Raw genomic sequence first — 26,466 nt, 5'->3', positions numbered from 1 at the left:
GGTGAGTCCTTATAAATATATCCTAATCGTAATAGGGTAGTGGCTCAGATATGTATTACAATCATAGAGTATGCCATTATAAAATGTTAACTTAAAACAACATGTAACACGAGAATAGTTCAGGTAAAATAACCATAAAACATATAAAAATACATAGAAATACGTATAAAAATACATATGAAAATACATAAGAGTCATAAAAGATCATAAAAAAGGTGCAATCTCATAGCCTTCATTAAAACCAGCAGGGGCCAAAGTACCTAGTTGGAAAATCCAGAACATCTCACGTCTAGACAACTTCGTCTGGATATCTCCCCCTCTTGGACCTAATCGAACATTTTCAATTCCTTTAAACGTGAGGGAACTAGGGTCTGAGTTGTGTATGTTAATAAAATGTTTAGATACTGAATGTGATTCTATTCGGTTTTTTATATTGCGGACATGCTCTTGTATCCGCAATTTCAGTGGTCTTTTAGTTTTGCCCACATACTTCAATCCACATGAGCACTCTAATAAGTAAATCACGGATGATGTTTGACAATTCATGAATTGTTTAATGTCATATTTTATGCTGTTGTCATGATTATAGAATATTTTCTTGTCTGGATGTGCATATTTGCACATATTACAGTGATTACATTTATTAAATCCGCAATATAAAAAACCGAATAGAATCACATTCAGTATCTAAACATTTTATTAACATACACAACTCAGACCCTAGTTCCCTCACGTTTAAAGGAATTGAAAATGTTCGATTAGGTCCAAGAGGGGGAGATATCCAGACGAAGTTGTCTAGACGTGAGATGTTCTGGATTTTCCAACTAGGTACTTTGGCCCCTGCTGGTTTTAATGAAGGCTATGAGATTGCACCTTTTTTATGATCTTTTATGACTCTTATGTATTTTCATATGTATTTTTATACGTATTTCTATGTATTTTTATATGTTTTATGGTTATTTTACCTGAACTATTCTCGTGTTACATGTTGTTTTAAGTTAACATTTTATAATGGCATACTCTATGATTGTAATACATATCTGAGCCACTACCCTATTACGATTAGGATATATTTATAAGGACTCACCTGCATATATTATATGTAATCTATCTTATTTATGCATTATCCTATATATATTTACTGTGTATTTTTAAATGTCTTATATATTATATTGTGTTCACCTACATGAGATCCTTAGATCCCGTTATCTACCACTATTTCCAGCACTTTAGCACCTGCACTAAGATGGCCGTTTTCTGGAGCCATCTATTTATAATTCCTTTACAAAGATGGCCACCGCCATCACCTGTACCAATATGGCCGACAAAAAGGTCATCCCACTAGAATTCCCCTTTACCAAGATGGCCACCGCCATGTATTGTATGCAACCTTTGTCACAATCACTGCTAAATCCTCCCCCTCATCCTTACACTACATCCCTTAACTACACCTTGAAACAGCAGAATAAGAGACTGTCTGTGATTAGTAAATCACGACAGTATCGTAGCCGCGCATGCGCAGTAAGACCGATGGGTCGCGCATGCGCAGTTCGTCTAGCGCAATGCGCATGCGCAGTTCGTCTAGCGCAATGCGCATGCGCAAAATGGCGATGCGCATTACTATAAATAATCCCTGGTTTCAGGCCACACTTATTACCTCCTGAGGAAGTCCTGTTTGAGGACGAAACGCGTAGAGGCTTCTTTCCAACTGTTCCTGTGTATCTGGGTCACCACACCATTAGTCGCTCCTGTGCGGAAGACTGTGGGAGGTTCCTGCTGTACCTGAGGACATGGTATATCTGATACCTGAATTTCAGATAAGCTTGCATTATTATTACTCTTTGTGAGTGTGCATTTTATATGTTAATATCCTGATTAAATACTGTTACCTTGAAATACTACACCATATAGTGTATTATTTCCTTTTTTCTTACCCATTGAGTGGAAGAAAGATATGTTTACAGTATGCTGATGTTTCTGACTGGAGACCAGACTTGCAGTTGCTGAGTATGCTGACCACATAATATTGAAAGTGAAGTGGTTGTTAAGCTGTGTTCCAGTCTTTGGATTAATCATACAGATAAGCGATATAATTTCCTTTGGGTGTGTAATACTATGGTGATGGGCTATCACTAACACACTGCTTCTACTAATCCTATGCCTATATCATTCTGTCTTTTATATGTGCAAACTGGACTTATACCCTTGGTCCTATAAGACCGTCCAGCAAACGTGGAACTTTGATTCATTGACTATATTATTTCCCCACTGAACCTGGGATAAATTCCTAGTAACACACCATTGTGCGCCGTATCCTTGTTTGACTTTCCATTTGACTCTGGACTTACCCACCTATTATAAGGAAGGCTGCCTCCATATGTGGAAGAGGTGTATGTGTGGACTTTCTCTATACTAACTTTATACAATACTGCTGTGAGCGCCATTGTTTATTACGTTTTTGGATACATTATACTTTGGTTTTTGTTTTAACAAGGCTGCACTAACAGATTGTAAATCTTCACGTAAAAATGTGGAGAAACACAGACAGAATCTCACAAAGAACTAATCGTTGCCAAAAAATATTTAACGATAATGCTAACCCACTAGACTTAACATCTGATCTGGATAGTCTATTTTGGGATGTGGAAAAACTTTTGGTGAGAGAAACACGTATTTGGTGGGATGTGAAGGGTCTAGAACATTACATTGCAGTAGACCGCATCCCCAGGGGCTTACGTATCAACAAATCCCCCACCTTTGGGACTGACAATACTGAATTCATGAAAGAATGGGACCAGGCTTTACATGATTGTTCAGTTAAACTCATAAAACTTATTATCCATGAGAAAAAGAAATTGTTTCATCAGGTAGAGGAAGAAATTAACATTAAAGACTCCCTGTTAGAACCACATAAAGATAAAGAAGATTATCGTATTAACGAACAGGTACTCAACAAAAAGCTAGAAAGAGTTGAGACGGAAGTAATTAGAACTAAAGAGAAGAAATTTATGAGGGATAAGCATGATTATGACACCAAAAACATAAAACAGTGGAAAAGACATGTTCCACAACACAACTATAAAAATACCCCCTATCCGAATAGTGCCCCGAAAATGGATACTAACTGGCAAACAGTCCAACATGGACAGAAAAGATTTAGAACTAGTCCCCAGCAGAATCGCCCTGCTGAGCACCTGCCTCTCAGAAATAGATTTACTACATTAGATAGGGTGGATGCTAGCGACAGTGATGATTTTTTGTCTCCAGTTCGTATGTTACACGAAAGGGGGGGAGACAGGAAACACGTAAGAGAGAATATAAGAATAGCCTCGCCACTGAAACGCAGGCACACGGAAGAAGGGGAAAACGAGGGGGCATTCAGAAAGATAAGGAGAAAATACACCACATCGACAATGGAACGTTAAGAACTAATGGGATCTTTAACCTGTCCAAACACCAACTGAGCACATCAGAATTTTCAGTCCTTAGTAAAGGCCTTTCATTTGCCCCTACCACAAAACCTAACAAGTTCCAAATGTTTATAGACATCAATAAATTTACAAGGAAATTAACATTAAAAAGACACTTTGCTAGGAAAGAGACGGCAATAATTTCTAACTATGAGAATGCTTCTAAATCAGGCTTAAAGCCTACTTCAAAATTTTATCCATTAGAATCTAGAAGTAGTCATATAGACCTTTTCCAGGAATTGGTAGTGAAGGATTTATGCTACATGGATTATAAGAATCCAAGGTACCCCAATCTATCTAAACAAGAATTAACAGCTATAGAAACCCTAACTAATAACAAAGACCTAATCATTAAGCAAGCGGACAAAGGGGGGGGCATTGTGTTGCTGGATAGACAAGCATATATTGAGGAAGCCGAGAGACTTCTAAGTGATGAAACATCATACACAAAATTACAAAAGGACCCAACGCCTGACTTTATATCCACTTTAAGGGACACCATCTTGAAGGGTCTACGAAAATATGTTCTAACTAAAGAAGAATATCAATATCTCCTAGTTTTGAACCCTATCATTCCTATATTTTACTATCTCCCGAAGATACATAAATCACTTGATAAACCTCCAGGGAGACCTATAATCGCTGGTATAGATTCTTTAACTTCTCATTCCTCAGAATACGTAAATGTTTTTTTGAGCAAATATGTAACCAAATTAGAGTCCTATTTGAAAGACACAACTAGTGTACTTAACCTATTTGAAAATTTCAAATGGTGTCCAGAATATACATGGCTCACCATAGATGTGCAATCTCTCTACACAGCAATTGAACATGATAGAGGTATCAACGCATGCAGGGAGTTTTTAAATTCTGACCCCGATCTATCCCAAGACCATAAAGATTTTATTTGTGAGTTAATTGATTTTATCCTTACTCATAATTATTTCAAATTTTTAGACAGTTTTTACCTCCAGACCTGTGGAACTGCGATGGGGACAATTTTTGCGCCAAGCTTCGCGAATTTGTTTATGGGAAGTTGGGAGAAAACATATATCTATAATCCTAACCCTTTCTCGAAACACATTAAATTTTATAAGAGATACATAGATGACATTCTAATGGTCTGGGAAGGAGATGATGATTCCATTAATTCATTTTTAACATACATTGATAATAATGACCACAATCTTAGATTCACTGCAAATCGCAATAAACACAATATTGAGTTTCTAGATCTAGTCTTGACGGGCTCAGACAATAAAGTTGAAACACAAAATTTCATCAAGACTGTTGATACTAACAGCTATCTACACTTCAAGAGCAGCCATGTTAATAGATGGAAAACAAATATCCCCTTCTCACAATTCTCTAGAATCAAGCGAAATTGTAGTAACGATTCCCAATGCAAAACCCAACTTTCCATATATGCACAACGCTTTCAAGATAGAGGATATCCTAAACATCTACTACTAGATGCTCTGAAAAAAACAGAGGAGACAAATAGGAATGAATTAATGCAGTATAAGAATAAGGAACCAAAAACTGGATATGTTCCGTTCATCACCAATTATAGCGTAGGGGAACGTAGGATCAGGTCAACACTAATCAAACATTGGGAAGTATTGAGAATGGATCCCATTCTAGCTAGTATCCTACCTACTAAACCTGACATTGTTTTCCGCAAGAGCAGAAACCTCAAAGACACTCTAGCTCCCAGTATGATACCAGAAAGTACCCTGAACACCACTAAAAAAACATTCCTGGAAATCAAGGGATTTAATAAATGTAATCACTGTAATATGTGCAAATATGCACATCCAGACAAGAAAATATTCTATAATCATGACAACAGCATAAAATATGACATTAAACAATTCATGAATTGTCAAACATCATCCGTGATTTACTTATTAGAGTGCTCATGTGGATTGAAGTATGTGGGCAAAACTAAAAGACCACTGAAATTGCGGATACAAGAGCATGTCCGCAATATAAAAAACCGAATAGAATCACATTCAGTATCTAAACATTTTATTAACATACACAACTCAGACCCTAGTTCCCTCACGTTTAAAGGAATTGAAAATGTTCGATTAGGTCCAAGAGGGGGAGATATCCAGACGAAGTTGTCTAGACGTGAGATGTTCTGGATTTTCCAACTAGGTACTTTGGCCCCTGCTGGTTTTAATGAAGGCTATGAGATTGCACCTTTTTTATGATCTTTTATGACTCTTATGTATTTTCATATGTATTTTTATACGTATTTCTATGTATTTTTATATGTTTTATGGTTATTTTACCTGAACTATTCTCGTGTTACATGTTGTTTTAAGTTAACATTTTATAATGGCATACTCTATGATTGTAATACATATCTGAGCCACTACCCTATTACGATTAGGATATATTTATAAGGACTCACCTGCATATATTATATGTAATCTATCTTATTTATGCATTATCCTATATAAATTTACTGTGTATTTTTAAATGTCTTATATATTATATTGTGTTCACCTACATGAGATCCTTAGATCCCGTTATCTACCACTATTTCCAGCACTTTAGCACCTGCACTAAGATGGCCGTTTTCTGGAGCCATCTATTTATAATTCCTTTACAAAGATGGCCACCGCCATCACCTGTACCAATATGGCCGACAAAAAGGTCATCCCACTAGAATTCCCCTTTACCAAGATGGCCACCGCCATGTATTGTATGCAACCTTTGTCACAATCACTGCTAAATCCTCCCCCTCATCCTTACACTACATCCCTTAACTACACCTTGAAACAGCAGAATAAGAGACTGTCTGTGATTAGTAAATCACGACAGTATCGTAGCCGCGCATGCGCAGTAAGACCGATGGGTCGCGCATGCGCAGTTCGTCTAGCGCAATGCGCATGCGCAGTTCGTCTAGCGCAATGCGCATGCGCAAAATGGCGATGCGCATTACTATAAATAATCCCTGGTTTCAGGCCACACTTATTACCTCCTGAGGAAGTCCTGTTTGAGGACGAAACGCGTAGAGGCTTCTTTCCAACTGTTCCTGTGTATCTGGGTCACCACACCATTAGTCGCTCCTGTGCGGAAGACTGTGGGAGGTTCCTGCTGTACCTGAGGACATGGTATATCTGATACCTGAATTTCAGATAAGCTTGCATTATTATTACTCTTTGTGAGTGTGCATTTTATATGTTAATATCCTGATTAAATACTGTTACCTTGAAATACTACACCATATAGTGTATTATTTCCTTTTTTCTTACCCATTGAGTGGAAGAAAGATATGTTTACAGTATGCTGATGTTTCTGACTGGAGACCAGACTTGCAGTTGCTGAGTATGCTGACCACATAATATTGAAAGTGAAGTGGTTGTTAAGCTGTGTTCCAGTCTTTGGATTAATCATACAGATAAGCGATATAATTTCCTTTGGGTGTGTAATACTATGGTGATGGGCTATCACTAACACACTGCTTCTACTAATCCTATGCCTATATCATTCTGTCTTTTATATGTGCAAACTGGACTTATACCCTTGGTCCTATAAGACCGTCCAGCAAACGTGGAACTTTGATTCATTGACTATATTATTTCCCCACTGAACCTGGGATAAATTCCTAGTAACACACCATTGTGCGCCGTATCCTTGTTTGACTTTCCATATATATATATATATATATATATATCCACAGTTGGCATTTTTTATGTATTCAATATTCAGTATTAGATAAATCAAAAAATATCAATATTTGGATTTCATGTAACTCGCAGCACTTAAGTCTAAGAAGTTCACGCTGGACACCACATAAGTTAATGTTAGCACTGGATCCAACAAAATATCCCAATAGACCATGAATGGTAATTATAAGACCCAATACATATGGAAGTTGACAGGCTGCATGAAGGTCCACTACCCATACTTGCAATAGAATAAATCCATCACTGAATAGGAAATCACTGACTGCAAAATGGATAAGCTGCAATGAAACTACAATTGCTTACAGGGAGATGTACTCACAATCAGATCAACAATTAGCGGAAACAAAGCAGCAAGTGGAACTGGACACAGCAAATGCAAGAACAGAGCACAGCAATAGTTAAATGCTAGACAGCAGCAGGTGGAAGTGGACATAGCCAATGTGGGAATGAAGCATAGCAATAATTCAGAGCTAGATAGCAGCAGGTGAAATAGGACACAGCCAGTGTAGGAATGGAGCACAGCAATAATTCAATGTTAAATAGCAGCAGGTGGACCAGGACACAGTCAAGGCAGGATTGTACCACAGCAATAATTCAGAGCAGTAGTTGGAACCAGACACCTCCAATGTCTGCAAAGGGTGAAACACATTGGAGGAGACACACATCTCTTTGAGTAGATATATATATGCTTGCAAGATGAGAAAAAAAATCTCTTTGCCATTGCCATTGGAAGTGGTCTTTATAGACTTCTATGCACTTGTGTTCCAACTGCATTCCAAGAAATGTTGGTTGTGTGGAGGCATGAAGCATGGGCTGGCAGCATTGAATGGGACGGAACAGGGAAATAAAGTTTAAGTAAGGTCACCTAAAGTTTACCTACATTGAAGATCTCAATGCCTCATTTTATCTGTAAAGAGTATAACATTCCTAATTAAAGCACCATTCCCACCCTCTTCCTTTCATAATAAGCATAAAAAAATACACAAGCATAGTGCAGCAATACCAGCATATTAGACATAAATTAGATTTAAGAACACAGAGAGTGACATATTTCATTTACGCTTTAATGCATCCATACATATACATGAAGATCACCTATGTGGCATTGACATGTAGGAATTTGCTAAATATTGTTGGTGCTGCTTACACAGTATACAGTTTATACAACATATACTGCTTATACAGTATATAGTTTATACAATGTATACTGCTTATACAGTCTCGCTCTGGTATGGATTATTGTCATATATACAAACTGTTCAAGTCGATATTGGGACTCTTGTTCTGATCCTATTGGACTAAGCATAACACTTGTTCCTCAGTAGAGACATCTATTGTATGTAAGAATATAGATTAATCTTCCAGATTGCACCCTCTTTCGTAAGCAGAGTCCTCTCTACCCTTTATTTTACATGTAAATATGTATTTTGATTACTTGTATCTCCCTGTTATATGTTCGGCTTTCACCACTGTCCTACCCATGCAGAACACTGAACTACAAATAATAATAATAATCTTCTGTTCTAACTTTTTAATTTTGGCAATTAACGGTGGATAATACGAGGTGTGCATTTTAAAAAAAATCTTTACTCCAGAATTGAATGGTCTCATCCAATTTGCCAGCCACATGTGTGGTCGAATTAATAGTGATCCTGTCACTCGACTCTGGGGTGTAGTGGCAGGACTGGCCCAAATGTGTGCACCTTTTACTGTAAATGATAAGTGGATTAATTCCACTCATTAGTTAGGCCAATAACGTTAACTAGTTATTGTAGGTTGTAATAAAAATAATTAGTAAAAAAGCCATCCAGTCCATTTGAAGAACAGGAATTGAAACTGCCTTAACCACTTTATTGGTAGACAAGTTAAAATATGTGGTACTGTATATATTTATTTAGATATGAGTAGTTAAATTATGTGTAAAAAGAAAAGGAAGGTCTGGGAATTTGGGTGCATAAAATAGTACCACTACAGGAAGCATAAACAAATATATCACATTTCTTCTTGAAGCAGGTCAGCAAACTTCAGTCTGCTTCTAAGTAGTTGTAAAACAAAAAACACAACTTAAAGATTAATGGCACGTGGACTGTTTCGTTTACTGTTTGATGTCCTCTTGTAAAACAGAATCCTTCATCCAGCTCAAAGTAGATCATTTCCAGATGGAAAATCTGCTTTTCTGTTTTTACTTTCTTATAAAATATGTCAAGACTGTGCTACACTCTCCCATTGGGAATTGAGTAGGTTACAAACTTATCTGAGTACATTGTCTCCCAAATGTACAATTGAGATGTGATGATTTGATTATTGATTTAGTATTAGTCTTTGAAAATAGAGGGCTTAGTTAAATATACACAGAATTATTAGTCAGTTCCTTAAAGTTCTTCAAATTTCCCCTTTAATATCTGTTAAGAATATCACCTTCAATATCTGTCTAATAAAGTAAAGATTACTGAATTACACACAGAACTAAAATGTGATAATACAAAATGGTCAGTTTTTATTGTACATATACATGATTCCTATTTTTACTTCTGTCCAAGCCCTATTCATTACCCTTAAAATGATAAACGCAGCTCAGAGCACGCTGGCTTAGTGGTTAGCACTTCTGCCTCACAGCACTGGGGTCATGAGTTCAATTCCCGACCATGGCCTTATCTGTGTGGAGTTTGTATGTTCTCCCCGTGTTTGCGTGGGTTTCCTCTGGGTGCTCCGGTTTCCTCCCACACTCCAAAAATATACTAGTAGGTTAATTGTCTGCTATTAATTTGCCCTTAGTCTCTCTAGGTCTGTGTATGTGTAAGTTAGGGGATTTAGATTGTAAATTCCAATGGAGCAGGGACTGATGTGAATGAGTTCTCTGTACAGTGCTGTGGAAATAGTGGTGCTATATAAATAAATAGATTAAGCTGATGATGATGATGATGATAATGTGTTAGCACCCAAGTATGAATCCAATATATGTACAATACTGTGCAAAAGTTTTAGGCAGGTGTGGAAAAAATGTTGCAAAGTAAGAATGCTTTCAAAAATAGAAGTGTTAATAGTTTATTTTTAGCAATTAACAAAATGCAAAGTGAATGAACAGAAAAGAATGCATCAATGCATCAATTCTTCTAGGTACACTTGAACACAGTTTTTGAAGGAACTCAGCAGTGAGGTTATTCCAAACATCTTGGAGAATTAACCACAGATCTTCAGTGGATGTAGGCTTGCTCAAATCCTTCTGTCACTGTTTAGGAATTTGGATCCTAGGTTTGCTTAGATTAGCACTACTCTAGTGAGGCACGGAGTCTAACGGGGGGATGGTTTTCACCAGGGACCGCTGCAAGGCGGTTTGGTCTTAGCTGCGTCTATCCCACAGGTCGCTGCCCTCACTGAGAGTACCAGGTGAAACCCTATAGGGGAATATACAAGAGAGGTCAGTGATAGCAGATAGCACAGGAGAGGAAAACTCACTAGACGATAAGAGACTGTGGGCAGAAGGTAACATAGGAATGAAGGTCCAGTTTGAGGGAGGATGTCATGGTTCGGTGGACAATAGGTTAGTGCAGGAATGATGAAGTGTCAGCTAAGCGGACAACAGATTACCACTGGGATAGTGGCGGAGTTCACGGATGAGTGTTAGCTCTGCGGACAACAGGGTACTACAGGAATCATGAAGAGTCAGCTCAGCGGACAACAGATTACGCCTGGGATAGTGGCGGAGTTCTCGGATGAGTGTCAGCTCTGAGGACCTCAGAATACTGCAGGAATGATGAAGAGTCAGCTTAGCGGACAACAGATTACCACTGGGATAGTGGAGTTAACAGATGAGTGTCAGCTCTGCGGTCAAGAGGTTACTGCAGGAATCAATCCAAAGAAGAGAAAACACCCAGCAGGAGCAATGGAGCCACGTCTAATACCTATCAGGTATCTTGAAGAACAAGCATCAGATGCCAGGAGGAGGTGCCTTTTGAATTTGGAGTCAAAATGAGTCAGCCAGTAGGAAGCAAGCAGAAGAGCTGAATAGATCGGTCTGCGCATGCACAGACCCGAAACGAAGATGGCGGCGGCCAAGACAGAGTGAGTTGTCAGCGGGGACCAGTTAAGTGCGCTAGGTATCAGGTAAGCAACCCTACTGCCCGGCATATGACAGTACTCACTCTTTAAAAGTGGTAAACTTCTTATTGAAATCTCTTCAATAATAAATGTGCATAAATGTCAGAGGTACGTAACCAGGAGGGCTCTTCAGATCCGAAACCCTTCCAGTCTACCAGATACTTTAGGCCACCCTTATAGTGCATGGGGTCCAAGATTTGCTTGAGTTCAAACTCCTCTTCTTGATCAACTTTTGTAATGGTGGAGGAGGATACCGATGAGAAGCGATTAATAATGAGAGGTTTCAACAGGGAACCATGGAAGGAATTGGAAATATGGAGAGAGGCAGGTAATCATAATTTTAAACAGACAGGATTGATAACTCAGCAAATAGTGTAAGGACCAATGAACCGAGGAGCCAACTTCATACAAGGAACCTTGAGACGTATATATTTTTGGTGGACAACCACACCCTATCTCCGACCTTAAAGGCTGGAAGTACCCTTCGCTTCTTATCTGCCGACAGCTTGTAACGACTGGTGGATTTCTTTAGACAAGACCTTACTTGAACAATACATGGATTCCACGGCGCGGGAGGGGATGAGGAATGAGAATATGAAGAGCCAAACAACATAAGTGATTGGAAGGCAATAAGTGTGTATAGACAAGTAGGCCAGCCGGCCTAGTTATTCAATAAAGGTAAAAACCTAATATGTCGAATGGATCAGAAACACTGAATCAAACAGGAAAAAACATCATGCATATTTGGAATAGAGATATCTGAACACGGTATTGAGAGCCGTTAGTCTGTGGACAGAATAGATGGCTTCTATTGTTTAAGCCAGCCAGCTTATTTTAAATAATAAACACAGTGAAAGCATGAAGTATAAGTCCCGCAGGGTGTAGTGTAGAGGCAGTGGGAACAGTCTGTAGACTGTGTTCACAGGGTATGGAAAGATAAACAGTTATTACACTTTAGGTCCTTATACATAGGTCATTACACTATATGAGCTCTCTGTTTCCGTAGAGCGGTATCAACAGATGGTTAAATGAAAATCCACGAATAATCCTTACAGCTAGGTATATAAAAGTATCTTGTGGATAGGATATAATATGTCCGCTTAAAGTTCATGAAACAGAGGGTCAATATTGGACGGGCAGGAATCAGAGGCGGATAGGACTAAAATTTCTGCCGTGTCAATGAAGTCCGTGAACCGGACTAGCAGCTTCTGTGTAAATGATATACAGAACAATCTTGTGGATAAGATAAATATTGCCCACTAAAAGTCCATGAAAACAGAGGGTGGATATTCAACAAGCAGGTATCGGAGGCTGGTGAGAAAACAGTCCTAATAATATTTGCTGTGTAAATCCATTAACCGGACTGATGGCTTCTATGTAAAGAAGCTGATAGCAGGAGATCCAGAGTCTGGAGTGTATGGTCTTAGAAGGAGGAAAGGGCAGTGCACTTACCCTACTATAAGGAGTCAACTCCGGATATCCCGGTCCTTCGATCCTCAGGGATCGGCAATCAGGAAGCCCCCCCTGGGGTGAAACGCGTAGGTTTAAACATTTCTTCACTTGCTGATATCGATATCATCTACACAGCGTCCGGCTCTACATTTGCGGCGTTCCACACTCGCTACTGCAAACACGCATGCGCTATAGAATTCCATCCACTCGCCGACTGCAATTTACCATTTCGGGTGGACTTATACACTGTGCGGCATCAGAATGAGAGGACCACCGAAGGACCGGGACATCCGGAGTTGACTCCTTCTAGTGGCTGCAACTCAAACTGTATGGAGCATTGGTTCAGGAAACCATGGCAAGATTTAGGATCCCCATAAAACTTAGAAGAAGTGGGAATCCGTAGAGTGGAGGTGGAGGCTGAGGACGCCACCAGCACAGGAGGATCTCCCGCTGGAGCAGCAGGTGGCACCTGCAAAGGGTCAATGTGCTCTGCAAGAGTCTGGATACACTGTAAGAGTTGACGTTGAACTGCATCTTACTTTTCAACTCGGTTGACCAAGTGCTGAAGCATATCTTTAGCTGATGGTTCCGCAGCCGGATTCAACATGGCCTGTTCTTGCTGTCACGGATTAGGAATTTGGATCCTAGGTTTGCCTAGATTATCACTACTCCAGTGAGGCGCGGAGTCAGGGAGTCGGTTGTTACCAGGGCCGCCGCAAGGCGGTTTGGTCTTAGCTGCGTCTATCCCGCAAGTTGCAGCCCTCACTGAGAGTACCAGGCGAAACCTTATAGGGGAATATACAAGAGAGGTCAGCGATAGCAAATAGCACAGGAGAGGAGGACTCACTAGACGATAAGAGACTGCGGGCAGCAGGTAACAAAGGAATGAAGGTCTAGTATGAGGGAGGATATCACGGCTCGGTGGACAACAGGTTAGTGCAGGAATGATGAAGTGTCAGCTCAGCGGACAACAGATTACCACTGGGATAGTGGTGGAGTTCACGGATGAGGGTCAGCTCTGTGGATAACAGGTTACTGCAGGAATGATGAAGAGCCAGCTCAGTAGACAAATGATTACCACTGGGATAGTGGCGGAGTTCGCAGATGAGTGTCAGCTCTGCAGATGACAGGTTATTCTAGGAATGATGAAGATTCTGCTCAGTGGACAATAGATTACCATGGGATAGTGGCGGAGTTCATGTATGAGTGTCAGCTCTGCGGTCAAGAGGGTACTTCAGGATACAATCCAAAGAAGAGAAAACACCCAGCAGGAGCAATGGAGCCACGTCTAATAACTATCAGGTATCTTGAAGAAAAGGCATGAGACGCCAGGAGGAGGTGCCTTTTGCATTTGTGTCACGAGCCGCGGCAGTACGCCGCATCTGGGCCGCTGCGTTACGCCGCAGCCGGGCGCATGCTTTAGTTTCTATGCTCTGTTATTATCCTTGTGGCATAGATGCTGGAGAGTGTAAGGACATCTTCCAACTCCAGGGGGAGCTCTCATATGATTTAAACTGGTTCATTTATATTTTTATACATGCTTCCTGGTTTATGTTATTACCTATGCCAGTTCTAGCCAGTAATTAATTAGCAGCCTCCTGAGGCTGATTGTCAGCCCTGTCCTCCTCTGTCCTGATTGGCTCTTAGTAATATTTAAGGCAGTGAGGTCTCCGCCTCACTGCCAGTTATAGCGTTCTGTTCCAGTACTGCTGCCTGCTCCTGTTCTTGTCTTTGGTGTTGAAACCTGTGATTGATTACCCGTGTATGACCTTTGCCTGTTCCTGGATTCTGAACCTGTGCTTCTGACCCTGATCTATTGCCTGTACCCAGATTCTGAACCTCTGCTAGTGACCCTGACCTATCGCCTGTCCCTGGATCCTGAACCTGTGCCTGTGACCCTGACCCTTCTGCCTGTACCTGACATACTCTCTGGTACCTCCTCTACCTGTGCGCTGCCGTGTTATCATAAACTCATACTACTCTGAGCTTAAGACCCTGGGGGCATCCGAGTACCTGTGAGCATAACCAGTCTCTACGGGAAAGGTGGCTGCTAAAGGTGAAGACCTCTTCTACCTGTTCTATGAGTTTATGCCGCACTGGTGGCCATAACAATTTGGAAGCAAAATAAGTCAGCCAATATCAGTGCCTGATTAAGGGTCACAGCCGTCCTAGGCTACTACACTGGTTGCCGCCCCACCAATGTGTAAATTATATATATATATATATATATGTATATATATAGATAGATAGATATATAGATATAGATATAGATATATGTAAATAAAATTGTAAAACATTAATTAATACATAAAACACACTTCATTATGCACTTCCTCTCTTACCTGATCTTGCAGCATAGACTGCCTGATGTTCCCTTTTGCTTGTTCTTGGAGTGTTGTCCGTTGGCTGGCTTCTGGAAACTCTGGGAGTCATGTATTTAAAATTGCAAAAATTGTATTATAGTGCAAAATTTTAACAAACCCTGAATGATACAAAACAACCCCCTAGTACAGACAGACAATAAAATATATGAAAATTATTTACACTACTATTGTAATATCTACCAGCCCTGTCTATCTAGTATTTATTATTCTAGTGACCACTGAAACCACAGTCAGCATCCACATCACCACCACACAATACAGAGATCCTGCCCCCTACAAGCTATTTCATCACCTCCCCCACCAGCCAATTCATCCCTCCTGTCATTTTTTTCAACCCGCACCAGAGAGTTTATGACCCCCCTCTATCCAATTCATTAACTTCCCCCCCTGTAGCCAGTTCATTACTTCCCCATTGCTTTTTCCTTAATCCCCCCCATTCAATTCATTAACCCCCCCTCTAGCCAGTTCATTACCTCCCCATCTTCACTTCATTAATCCCCCCCTTCTAGCCATTTCATTAACCCCCCCATCCAATTCATATGCCCCCCTATCCATTTCATAAGCCCCCCCTCTAGCAGGTTCATTAATCCCATTTTCACGTCATTAATCCCCCCCTCTAGCCATTTCCTTAAACCCCCCATCCAATTCATATGCCCCCCCTATCCAATTCATAAACCCCCCCCTAACCAGTTCATTAATCCCCATTTTCACTTCTTCAAACATCCTTTTGGCCATTTCATTAATCCCCCCATCCAATTCATAACCCCCCCCCCCTTTAGCCAGTTCATTACCTTCCCATTTTCACTCCATTAATGCCCCCTATCCAATCCATAATAGCCAGATCATTAATCCCCCATATCCAATTTATAAACTCCCTCCCAATTAGCCAGTTCATTAATCCCCCCAGTCATCTCCCCCCCTCCACATCCGATGTGTCACCCCCCCCCTCCTGATATTTAACAAGCTGCACTTGCCTTGCTGTCTTTTGTTCCTCCTCTCTCCAGACGCCGGCGGTTCTGTTATCTTCACACGCAGCTAACAGCATCCGACGCTGTTAGCTGCACTATCACTGCAGGCGCGCTCTGCGTGATTAGTGTAGTCACATGAGATGTAAGATCTCACGTGACCACACTAAGGAATACACTGATAGGGCAGCTAACAGCGTCGGATGCTGTTAGCTGCGTGATTGGGTACAGAAACATGCGGGACCACCCATTGAGGCCAGAGGCGGCCCCATTAGAGGAGAAAGAAGCCGATCGCCGGCACTTGAAGAAAAAAAGCTAAACAAAAAAACCCAGCTTGTTAGTGTGCAACGCTGCACCCCCCAGGACTCAGCGCCCCAGGCTGCAGCCTGATCAGCCTAGTGGTTGATCAGGCCCTGGCCAATATGAAACAAGCAGAGGAGATGAATAGATCGGGTCTGCACATGCAGATGGCGGCAGCCGGGACGGAGTGAGCTGTCAACGGGGACCAGGTAAGTGCGCCGGGCATCGGGTAGGCAGCCTGACTGCCCGGCATGTGACACCTTCTGTCTCTTCATGTAATTCCAGACAGACTCGATGATGTTGAGATCAGGGCTCTGTGGGGGCCATATCATAACTTCCAGGTCTCCTTGTTCTTATTTACAATGAAGATAGTTCTTAAAAACATTGGCTGTATGTTTGGGACTGTTATCCTGCTGCAGAATATAGCTGAATTCCAATCAGACGCCTTCCTGATTGTATTGCATGATGGATAAGTACCTGCCTGTATTTCTCGGCATTGAGAACACCATTAATCCTGACCAAATCCCTAACACCATTTGCTGAAATGCAGCCCCAACTTGCAAGCAACTTCCACCATGCTTCACTGTTGCCTGCAGACACTCATTATTGTACCACTCTTCAGCCCTTCAGGAAACAAACTGTCTTCTGTTGCAGCCAAATATTTAAAAATTTTAATTTCATCACTCCACAGCACCTGCTGCTGATATTTTTCTGCACCCCAGTTCCTATGTTTTCGTGCACAGTTGCTTGAGTCGCTTGGCTTTGTTCCACGACGAAGGTTAGCTTTTTGGCCGCAATTCTTTCATAAAGTCCACTTATGGCCAGACTTCTCTGCACAGTAGATGGATGTATTTGGGTCCCACTGTTTTTTTTCCAGTTCTGAGACGAAGGGCTGGAGAGCAGTACAATAATGAGTGTCTGCAGGCAACAGTGAAACATGGTGGAAACAATATATTTCAATTGACTATAAATTAAGATCATGGGTGTCGATATATTGGACTGAGGAATCATCTATAAATCTGTGCCAACCAACGATATTTCTATGGTATGGGTTATGATTCCATATGTGGGTCATAAACAGGCTTGAGTAAGTTGGTGCGAACTTAGTCCCCATAGCCATCCTGCGAACCTGTTTATTTTATCCATCGTCAAACCAGAAATAATTTTGTTGTAAAATAAACAAAATACTGTCTCTAATGAACACAATTTGGTCTTCATAGATGTCTGATTCTTTTCTGAGAATGTTTTTGATGAATGTGCACCCCTTATTGTAATCAATTATGGTATATAGCGCTGTCACATTGCAAGTCATCATAACATAATCATGTATGCATTTGGTATTGTTTAAAATATTAAGGTCATGTCCTATGTCTTTAACACTATTTTTTTGTTTAGAGACTAAGGGTTGTAAGAATGAATCTATATTACTGGATAAATTTGATGTTTGGGAATTTATCTATGAGATGATGGGTTTCCCTTGTGAGTACTCTAGGGATTTATGGATTTTTGGCAAGCAATATATTACGGGAATTCTTAAATTCTTTGTATCAAGGTATTTGTATTCTGTTTTATTTAAGATGCCTTTTTCCAGGGCCTTCTTTAGAAGAAGATTTAATTCTTGATTATACATTGTTGTAGGGTCACTTGGTAATGGTTCGTATGTGGATCTATCCGCTAGTTGATTTTTAAGTTATTGGAGGTAATCATGTTGGTTAGGATAGTTATCCCACCTCCCTTGTCAGCAGGTTTGATAATTATATCCTGCTTTTTTGCCAGTTCCTTCATAGCCAATGTTTCAAATTTGGTAATGTTGGATTTTCTCAGGGTACTGTTTTTAGGTAGTTTCTCCAAACCACCTTCAATTAGTTTCTGGAAGGTCTCAATGAAGGGTCTTTTTTGCAAGCTTGGATAAAAAGTAAACCTATTTTTAAAGGTCGTATGTATGTCATGGGTTGTTGTTTCGGTTTTGTTAATGTTTTCCGGTCCTGAGAGTTTTTGATTGTTCATAAAGATTTTTTTAAGGGTGAGCTTTCTAATAAATTTATGAAAATCAATAAAGGTCTAAAATTTGTTCAACCTTTTGTCAGGGGTAAATTGGAGGCCCATATTGAGCAGATTAATTTGAGATGTGGTGAGGGTAGTGTGGCTTATATCAAATATCCCCTTATCTGGTTGGTCTGATGCATGGTTTATTTTCTGAATTTTGTTCTTATTCCTAGTCTTAACCCCTCCTCATGTGTCTCTAGGGAGTCTGATTTCTCTTTTCTTTTTAAACTTGGTGGACTCTATGTCACGGGAGCTTGCTTCAGGAGGACCTGTATTTCCCCATGCTGGTTCCAAAAAATAATTTATGTTCCGGTCCGCATTTTGATCAGTCAGAGAAGATTGTGTAAGGGACAGATGGGTGGGTTCAAACCTTTTTAGAATTCTCTGTTGCTTTTGGGACAGCTCTGTTTCTGTCTTTATCCCTTGTCTATATCCCTGTCTTGCTATTTCTGCATAGCTTCTTTTCTTATTGGTGGTATATGACTCTTCTGTTCCTGCCATTTGTCTTTCTTCTCTGTTAGTTGTCTTTTTTTCTAAGAACTGGTGCAGAACGGTGACCTATAAGGATCCATCACTGCTAACAATAAATACCTATAAAGTATTTATAGCTGAGAATAGAGCAAACACGTCAGAAGAGCAAAGCAGGAGGAAAACGGACCCACTGCGCATGCACAGGAAGCAGACCATAACAAATCACATTGCTTGTACAGTGCCCTCTAATCGTGAATGGAGAGGTAATAAGGTCTACTTATAGGATCTGGAAAAAATATATTTCAACTGCCTGTAAGTTATTATTTCTATTATTTCTGGAAACCATCCATTTATCATTACTATTCAGGATTTATCAGAAGGAACGTTCAGAGGGAACGACTAGATGGGACATTACTTGTGAAAAGGACTATAATGTTCTCTAATGGTACCTACCTAGTTATGTATCTGATTTTAGCACTGTAAAGTGGAAAGAAACTGTTGTCATTTTACTTGACACACAATGTTTTTTTAAGAATAAGATCATTGCATGCGTATAACCAATTGTTTAAATGTAAATTGTTCTGGCCTGAATTATATATGTCATGTTGAAACCTATCATACACGTGAACATTTGACAATCTAGTAAAAAACTATTTTCATATTAAGTTGATTAGCCCAATATAAAGTCATTAAGTCATGCCCATCTTATTATTATATCCTGCTTCAGCAAGGAATGAAAAGTAGACAAGTGTCCAGTTATTGCATATTATTCCAAACCTGTCTTAACTATAATTTTGCAACCCTCTGTCCCTTTAATTACTTCTGGAAATGTGTTCCATGCATCCACTGCCATTTTCTAAAAAAAAGTATTGATTAAGGTAAGAGATTATTCAGACTTGTTGACATTATTTATATTAGACATGTATTAAAACCCTACATGTTGAAAGTCGGAGCAGGCTCAGTCATTCAGCTGTTAATAACTGGTAAAGTAATTTGTCTTTAAGTAGGTTGAAGACATTTGAAGGAGTTTATTGGGGTGAGATAACTTGCTCTTTTTCAATACAACTGTTACTTTACAAGGAGAAAGCCAATGCAGACTTAGTGTCTCCAAATGTGTTTGTTGTCTCAGAAGGGAGATAGAAGATTGTATCCAGTTGTCTAAGAAAGGAGGGTATACAATAGACAATGTTCATCTCCAGACCACAGAATAAAAGTAGCCTTTGTATATTATTGAGGAGATTTGCTCAAAGCCTTTATAGTAAAACTTCACATCCACATGATGTAAAAGAAAAGACCTTTCCAGGTTTTACACAACACTTTGCAAATCCGTTACACAGTTATCTACATACATGAGATTGTAATATAATACAACCTTGTATTTAACTGCTCTTAGGTACATAGAATTTCAGAGACAGCTTGCTAATATTCTGTTCAAATGCAAACTAGAGCTATTCACCTGTCAGCAGTCATTCGGGACAGTTCTAAAGTCCAAGGAGGTGGAGTTGTCTCAAAAGAAAGGTCTGAGAACCAGAAAGTGACAGAAAGTCTTTATTTCTCTTTCAATTGGCTTACTTTTTTCTTTTCCTTCTAAGTACCTTCTTTTTTCACTAAGTACCAATGGCTCTCTTTTCTGGCTCCAACTGGGCTGCAGCATATGTCTAGTGCGATAGCAAGATCTATTTGACTACTTTAAGAGGTGCATAGTAATCATACAAGCAGGAAAAATTGTTGCTGAATATTTAGTGTTAGTGTAAAATGTAACTGTGTTTATGCAGAAAAGTTTGTGTATCTATAAAAAATCTGTGGTGTTGTTTTAGCATTGGATTTATCAGTATATTGTATTACCCAAAATGGGCATGTTTTTGCTTCCCAGCAAGTATTGCAGGTATCACAATTGGCTTCAGGTACTACCATTTAGAGGGAATATGGCAGAGGCTGCCATTTACATGTTGACTAGAGACCATGAGCAAATGCTAACACAAAGTAGAAATATAGGTTAGAATGCAATGTAGTGTGGATAAAGCTGCCAGAGGAAATTAGGGAAACCCCTATCCCTAAAGACAAGTGTATAGATAAAGAATTCCTCGGTGCTGTGATAATGTGGTGTACAAATGTTTTATTGATTTTATTCTGTACAATAAGCACAGATGGTTCTGGCCAGAACATAAATACAATTACCAATCAGACATAAATCACAATAGTAGGTATACCATAAATTAAAATCCCCAAATCTGCGGCAGTGGGAAAGGTTCCCAATAATATTCAAGTAAAGTCCTTTGTAAAAACAACGCAAATGGAACAGAGACTATCACAGCCAGACTGGCACAGTAAAATGTTCCAGAAATGTCCAGAGAATCGCAAAGTGGCTGATAGCCTGAGAGGAGTCTATTGGATACTTTAAGTCTTTAAGTTCTCCACTTCTAATGTGGAAGTTTGTGCTCGCGGCAGCGGGCAGATAACGAAGTCCAAACAGCCGACAAGGTATAGTTGAAGGAGGACTTACGTTTGTGAGGATTGGTTCACGGTCCGGGAACTATAAATAATGTTAAAGTGAACTGGCAATGTTGAAAAACAGAATGCCGCGTATAGCTGATAGTAGGATGAATAGGCAAAGTTAGGTAGTATGTCAAAAGAGAGATTATTCAAAGCGTTTCCCCCGCACTTGGCGGACTTCATCAGGGATATGAGAGGGTGTTACAGATGTTCCTTAAATAGATGATCGATGTTATGAGTGAGCAATTACATGTGAAGCTTTTGATTGACAGATTCAACAGGTGCCATGGATGTGCTAGATGCAGCACAAATGTGAATCACTGTACACTTAATAAAATGTACAAAAGTACTTGAAAATGTTACATACATGTAAATAAGCACACCATATAAGAGTGGTAGATAAATTTCTACCATAAGTGGAGTCTGCAATAAAGTGTAAGACAGTTCTCAAAGCTTCAATAATGGATGCTTGCAAAGGATAGATGTACTCACAAGGTACACAAGATGTACTCATGCTATCAGCCACTTTGCGATTCTCTGGACATTTCTGGAACATTTTATTTTGCCAGTCTGGCTGTGATAGTCTCTGTCCCATTTGCATTGTTTTTACAAAGGACTTTGCTTGAATTTTAATGGGAACCATTTACGCTGCCACAGATTTTGAGATTTTTATTTATATATATACTATTGTGATTTATGTCCGATTGGTAATTATATTTATGTTGTGACCAGAACCATCTGTGTTTATTGTACAGAATAAAATCCAAACATTTGTACATCACATTATCACAGTGCCGAGGAGTTCTTTACCGATACAAATGCTAACACTGCAGACAATTACCATTATTTGGAGGAAGGAGTATGTGAAGGGTGCCCCTGGAGGCCATCACTTTAATAACATTTGGTACTTTCGACCCCGGCAAGCTGGTGGGTACAGGCAACCAATACCAGTGGACACTCCTAATGTACACGGTTGTTTAACGCAATCACATGTGGGCAGACTCTAGTGCACTTGTTTGGTGAAATGCAAATTAAATTGGGTGTCAGGCCATTTCAGTTCAAAAATTCATGGTAAACAGGACCTTCATCCCACTCACCAGAGACTCCTCTGCCACACAGTCTCCAAGCTCCATACCAGCCGCACTTCCCAAATAGCCGCGCTGCAGCGACCCCCGCTCATGATATAGCGGTCTTTCCAAGGGGTTTCTCCATGGGATGCCGTGTGGAAGGCGCTTTCAGACTAATTGTCTTTCTCCCTGTGGTGCAAACCTAAGTCTGCAGTGGTGATTTTACATTTTTTAATGAACATCTGGGGAGGGCTTGGTTTTTAGAAAACCTAACATAAACATCCCTAATTTTATGTACAGTAGGCATTAATGACTTCCTGATATATGTACTTCATATAAAAAAACAAAATTTTTTTAATGTATTATATTAATGAGTATAGTATTAACAGATGTTAATGTAATATCTTTCTTTTCTGTATTTTCTGATGGGACTTTATATTGCACATATGCATTGTGTGTATCCTGCAATACGTTTTGTCTGTCTGAATATAGGCAGAGTGTTCTTAGACCTGTATTAAACTTGAAACGTTTCTTGAAATCTGCTTAAACTTGAATACGGGCTTACATGAGTGCAATTTCATTCAATTTGAGGAATCAAGCCCTATGTCTATGGAACCACTAGGAAAAGGGCCGTAGCATGAGCGTCTTATGGTTTCTACTGACAAGAGCGGGACGGTCCCCAATCCTGATGACTAGCGGCATGCAGCCACTGATTACCCAGGGGGGCGCAGCCTCATCCTGTTTACAATGCATGTGCGCACCCCCTGACCTCTTTCCACCTCCTAAACCTGGTGCTTGGATCATGAGCACCTGTGCTCCTCCTGCTGCTTACCTCATTGTTAGATTTCCTACAGTCTTCCCTCTCCAGTCCCCACCCCAGTGTATATGATTCTATCACCCTTGTCTCTTTCTCCCCCTTTGTGCTTGCCTATGTGTCTCCAATTTTGTATGTCTACCTTTTTCCCCCCCAGGGGGGTCTCTGCCCAAAACTTTTGTGGATGCGCATCTGTGTCTTCTCTCTGTGTATGCCTGTGTCTTTACCCCTCTTTGTGTGTCTGTCTCTAATTCTGTGTGTTCACCTCTGTCTCTCCATCTTTCTATTTGTCCCACTTTGTGTTTGTGTGTCTCTGTCTCTGTATTGTGAGGGCCTGTCCTTTCCCCCTTAGTGTGTCTCCATTTACCCCTCATCATATCTATCCCCCCATCCTCTTCTACCATTTGTCCCACCAACCATTTTTTCCCTGTGACCCTGACAACCAACTTTTCCTCCTGCCTTGCACCTTCTCCTGCCACATCCTTCTTCCACCTCTCCCCTCCTCAACCCCATATCTTCTTCCTCCTTTTCTGCTGAAGTACATGGAGTCCTGCTGGCTGCCGACCAGAAGCAATGTGGATGAACCTGAGGATGGCAGGTTAACACAACCTTCTGATTTTTATCATTTTTGTCCTGCGCCAATTAGAGACCTGGCGGAGGTAAGATTCACCTACTTTCACCAGAGAAGGCTTCCGCATGCGAACTAGACTATGGTAGTACTTGCACGTGCAATAAATATCTCCTAATAGATATCTAATTAATTAAAATCATTTAGTCATTTAAAAAATGCTTTTTTCCTTGAATGTTTAAATATTTTTACATCATTTTTATTTTTTAAAAATAAATTATAATCTGTTTTAAAAAAAAACAAATCCCACTTTAGTTAAAATAAAAGCCCAAATCTGTGAAGCCAGCTCAGACTGGCCTGGAAAAGTAATAGGTTAACCCTAAAAACTCTATGTGCCAAAAGGAATTGTGAGAGAAGCAACAGAGAGGCAAATAACGACTTTGAAAGAGACACCGAGTTCAGTAGCTGGGTTTGTGGTAAAGGAGCATCAGTTAATCATATCAAGAGGTCTGATACAAAAGCAGCCATTAGTCAAAATGAGCCATGTAAAAAAGCACCTCTAGAATTTGCCAAAAAGCAGGAGGGTGATGTCATTGGTGACATTATTATGACACCATTTTTTAAATGGTTTTATGAATGATGTTGTTTGCAGCCTTAACAAACCAATTTCCTGTGCATTTGTAAGATTAGTATAGCATCTTAACTTTTTAGCAGATTTGTTTTAGTTTCCTTCTTTTTTTTCCAAATAGAAAATTGTAAAACTGTAAAAGTATTATTTCAAAACCAATTTTCTAATTTAAACTATATTTTATATAAATAATATTTTTTTTCAACCTCTATATAATTTATTCACATAAACAATGCTTACATTAGTATATCCAATGAGTATATAAAAATATTGCTAAATTACATGGTACCAATAGTGAGAATATTATTTTCTCAATACAACTGACACCACAAGGGTTAACAGTAGACACAAGCTAGAGACAAGATTAGAATGACTACCCCTGATATAACAGCCCACATTCTCACCATTAAAAGGTCATGTTAAAATTTACATTTCACAGTCATGTTCCTGAGAAACTGTTCATCAACTAATCACAAACTCTTTTAGATTTACACACATCAGAACTCAAGCTGAGAAACTGTGTAGACAATCTGTACTGAGGCAAATATCTCCTCAGGATAACTTAGGACAAGCTCACTGTGGTTCAAGTGAAACATGAAATATACAAAACATTTACTTACTGATGCAAAGATAAATGGCTGAAGGGAAACTGTGGCTGGACACATAATTATTATTATATGCATTTATTTTTATTAATAGTGCAGTGCGCCTATTGTAAATGCAGTAAGTGTATTCTTGTTACAGATATTTTTGAGAGACTTTTTATCTAACATTTTGAATTCCCATGTTAATTATTTGGTTTGAGACCAGAATGCTATTACCACTAGCACTTTGAATGCACACCAAGGGGTCCCTCTGTGATTTCTTACAATTAATAAGGAAACCAACCCAGTGACCTGAGTCAACGCTCTGCCTATTACCCAGCAGTCCTGATCCAAAGTAAGCAACCAGGAGGAACCATCCCATCACCAGCAGAGAGGTGCTGCAGCAACAGCACACAACACCTAGAAGTAAGTGGCTCCCAGTGCCAGTTTATGAACCTGATGGTGGCAGTGACTACTCTCCTACAACTAGTGCAGAGTTGGCACAGTCAGTGAGTGTTTGGTGGCCAAGTAACATCAGTAGGAGTAGTCACTAACTTCAAGTCAATGATGTTAAAAGGAAATCCCAAGACAGGCGGTAAAACCACAAATAAATTCTGGGTCAATGGAGATTAGTTGTATTATTTATATATTTTCTTTCAGTATAATTACAGATGGGAGGTGCAGTTGCCTTTATACATTAACATTATGTAAATTAATAAAAAAAATAAAAATAATAATAGAAAGAGAAAGAGAGAGAACTAAAACATTTCCCTTTAATTCAGTCACTACAATTAAATTCATTATCTTTTTGGCTGTAAAAAGATATTATTATTATTACTATTATTAATTTTTATTTATAAGGCCCCACTAGGTATCCGTAGCGCCATACAGGGACATACAGAAACACGATACAGGGTGAGACAGCACGGTACAGTTAACAAAAAGCACAGTAACTCAGTAGCTCAAAGTACAGCTAGATGAAAGGTGAGAGCCCCCAGCGGTGAAGCTAGAGGGGCAGAAGGGCAGGAGGACCTCACGGAGGAGACAAGGAGCTGGAGAGCAGAGTTAAGGTGGTGGAGAACAGTAGGAGAGGAGGCCCTGCTCGAAGGAGCGTACAATCTAAGGGGAGGGAAGGACGGACAGAGACACAAGGGTAGGAGGAGGAAAGGGGGAGAACGCAGAGAGGGAGAGGGGGAGAGGGGAATAACGAGGAGGGAGGCAGGAGGAGGGCAGGATAGGGAGGGCAGTAGGTGGGAGGCTGGAAGGAGGTCGGTTAGGTGGGGGACTGGAAGGCTTTGAGGAAGAGGTGGGTTTTTAAGGCCCGTTTGAAGCTGGACAAGTTGGGGGATGTTCTGATGGAGCCGGGGAGCTGGTTCCAGTGGAGGGGGGCAGCACGGGAGAAGTCTTGGATGCGAGCATGGG

The sequence above is a fragment of the Mixophyes fleayi genome, chromosome 6, assembly GCF_038048845.1.
Source record: "Mixophyes fleayi isolate aMixFle1 chromosome 6, aMixFle1.hap1, whole genome shotgun sequence".
Classification (NCBI taxonomy): Eukaryota; Metazoa; Chordata; class Amphibia; order Anura; family Limnodynastidae; genus Mixophyes; species Mixophyes fleayi.
This window is presented reverse-complemented; position numbering follows the sequence as displayed.